This window comes from Elaeis guineensis, chromosome 4, assembly GCF_000442705.2.
Source record: "Elaeis guineensis isolate ETL-2024a chromosome 4, EG11, whole genome shotgun sequence".
In the NCBI taxonomy this organism is placed as follows: domain Eukaryota; kingdom Viridiplantae; phylum Streptophyta; class Magnoliopsida; order Arecales; family Arecaceae; genus Elaeis; species Elaeis guineensis.
The window spans coordinates 7,334,112-7,337,845 of record NC_025996.2 but is presented as its reverse complement, the minus strand read 5'-3'; positions in this window follow the sequence as shown (position 1 = coordinate 7,337,845).

The following is a 3,734-nucleotide window of genomic DNA, read 5'->3' as shown; positions in this document are numbered from 1 at the left end:
TTATTTTCGTCGCTAATAGAATTTTACCAAAATTTTGTCAAAAATAATTCCAAAGCTAAAAATTTATTCATAATTTTTTAAAAATAATTTATGAAAATATATTTTTAATTTGTATTCATAATATTTTTTATTTGTAATCTATAAAATAAAAATAAAAAATTTATAAATAAAGTCATAAATAAATTTTATCATTTTATTAATTAAATTAAAATTATAAGAGGTCTGAAATAAAAATAAAAAGTAACATAAATAGCCCGTCAAGTGTCAGCATTTATAGAAGGAGAACGGGCTGGAAAAGGAGAGCACTCGGAAGAGCTCGAACTGGTCTGCTGTTGCCTCATCAGCTACATCATCCGCTCTATCTGCGTCATCCACTCCATCATCTGGGTTTGGAGCAGTTGGTACTCGTCGATCATGCAGCCAACTCATTAGCTCGTTGCTCAGTTCACTGTCGATCCTCAGTAGCTTACCTCTATAACTCCGCCAGCCGAATATCGCAGACAGCATGGATGTTGCCTTGGACGAGCGTAAGGATGAGAGAGCACTGATCCCTTGCCCTAGACCCCTAATATAATAGGACCTCATACCAAGCACCTGATCATAGATCTTATCATCCGTGGGTGCGGTCGAATCCTTTAAGGGTAGGCTGGGATCTGTATGCCTATCATACGATCCTGAAAATTAAAGTTATAGCTATTTTAATTTTGTACTGGAAAATCAAAACTATGAATAAAAAAATAATTAGAAAAACTTACAAAAAGCTCCTGACTCTCCATCGTCCACTCCCATGACCGTCACTGTGGTGAGGTTTCACTGGTAGGATATCAATCCTATCAGGAAGCTTGCCACTTTCTGTATCTCTGTAATTTGAGAATAATTAATTAAAATTTTTTAAATAGTTAGAGAGTTAAAATATGTTAATTAGAAATTACTTACCATATATTCCATATGACGAGCGAATGACCTCGAACTCCCACAATGCGACATGGTCTGTTTCATCCGATTCGCGGTGTTCTGGGTACATCATTTCTATACAGTTAGTAATCAAATTAGTAGATAACAAACTAAATTTAAGAATAAATGATTCAATCATTAAATTCTAAAAAAAAAAAATTTGGATGTGTAATCTGATATGCCGGATCATCGTAATACTGACATATACGAGAGCCCAACATCTATAGTGATGCTGTCATACGGTCGCTGCCATGCTGCCTCCACCCCATGATCCTGCATCACATGGTACCAGTGCTGATGAATGCGATGGTGATACTCCTTGAAATGCAAGCATAAATGAGCATTCACAGCTCATCGCACGTGATCCTCTTCAAAATCAATAATGTTAAATACACTTTGCCAATAACAAATATTAGAAGAATATCGTGCTAATTAAATATTTACAGTATAATTTATTTTACTTGTAACTGGGTGTAGAAAATCTCTCTCTGAGCCCTATAATGTGATGCCAATTGAAAAGCATCACGAAGGCATAGCTGTGGCATATGATGCCCAGCTCGGTCTGCCATGGCTCGCACCATCCCCTAATGGGCCTGGTGTAGTCGGATGACATCTCAATATGGAGATGCTGTCTTGGGTGCTTGCATCTCTAATGCTCTAGAGTGAGGTTCTTCGATGGATCTCGCCCTCGTCTCACCATCGATGGAGACTGACCTGAAACAACAATAAATAAATCATTAGTATGATAGCTATCCAAATAAAAAAATTAAATTTTATTATATAAAAAATATAATAATATCACTCGAACCTGCCTCACTCAGACTTGCCTCACTGGGATTATCAGTGCAAGACCCTTTGGTGACTCTGCTAGTGTGATAGCGGAAATGGGTGAAGGCGCCTCAGCCTCAAAGATAGGCTACGAACGTGAACGTCGTTGTCTATCTCCTGATGCCATACCTGTAATTCTTGACATATAATAAATATAATATTGAATAATAATAGTAAAAAATAAATTACATTCTAATGAATAGAATTATATCACATACCATTATTGCAAGAGAAGATTTAACAAAGAATATAGATCCACTCATTAATATTCGTATCTTCCTTGATGTGTAGGTCCTCCTCCGAATCACAATAATCGATTAATATATCATTTTCTATCTCATCGTCATTTATGAACCGATCATCATCCTTTGACTCATCAAGATTAACTACAAAATCAGCTTCAATTTCGTTGGACGGTAGATCAGCCTATTCAAAGGAGCTGTTACAAGTTCTTCATCAATAAGAAACTAAGCTAATATTTGTTCTTTCTCTTGAAAAGCTTCATCTTCATGTAAATCTAATTTTAATCTATCTTTAGTTGGGTTGGTATGTCATATACGCCTCTAGGTATTATTTTTATACGATATCTCAATTATCTCGATACTTTAGATCCTTTAAATATATTATTTATTTCGTTTGAGTTGCTAATATATACGGCTCATTTGGTATCATATTCGTGTAAAGTTTATACTGATAAAATGGGATGGATATGAATATCAATTTTTTTATTGCTAATATCCCACCATTCACACTGAAACAAGAATACAGAATTACTAGATCCATACTTCAATTTTATAATATTCATCAGTACACCATAATATTCAATCTCTTCTTCTCCTTCATATCCTATTGTAGCAATCTCACTATTCTGGGTTCGTATCTCAAGCTCTCTTGTGTGAAATCTTATTCTTCCAATGATACAGGATGCGTAGTGGTTAACCCTTTGATCCGAGCCACATGCTAAATCGTACAACTCATCGATCGCACCATCTTCTTTATTTAAATACTTATATTTCATTTACACCATAACATAAAAAATTATGTTGGTTCAAATAATTATTTCTACAATTATTAAAAATAAGTATTACTAGTGTAACTTACAAGGTCTCTAAATCATTTTGCAAATTTTCTCCTATGTCAATCATCAGCATCCGTATTATTCTCTCTAGATAGTATACTTTTGTGCTCATTGCAATAAGTCATGATTTTTAATTTTACATCGACATAAAAAAATTACTTAGAATATTAAACAGTATGCTAAGATGGTACTTACTCAATGAAATCTTTAGTTTTTTCATAATTATTTAGAACGTAGAAGTATGCCTTGAATAGCTCGTTTACATCTATAAATTTATATCTCTTCCACCAATGGATCGAACTATTTGTTTAAATATAGATAGTATCAGTTCATTATCACCCCATTCACAATCTGCATTACGATCTGTATGATTGAATCTTATTTCAATATCATCAAGATACATCGAGCAGAATATGACACACTCCGTAGTTACGTATGCTTCCACTATAGACCCGTCAGGCCATATTTTATTGCATACATATTTTTTTAGGGTACATAAAATCTATAAATAAAAATAAATTTAAATTTTAGAAATATATTTACATCTTATAACTAATATAATAAATACGTATAATTTTTTTATCTTTCAATAAGATACATCCATTGATAATGTATCGATCCGGCCAAAAGAGCTTCTTTTGGTAGATAAATAGCCAGGTGCACCATAACATCAAAAAATAATGATAATTTTTTTTTTAATTTACAAAAAATAGCACGATATCCTTCTCAAATTTTTTAAGTGAGTTAATCTTCAATTTTCTGTAACACAGTTCTTAGAAGAACATTCTTAACTCAATCAATGCAGTTTGAATATCACCATCCAAATAGTCATGCATGACCACAGAAAGCAAGTATTGCATCATCACATAGGAGT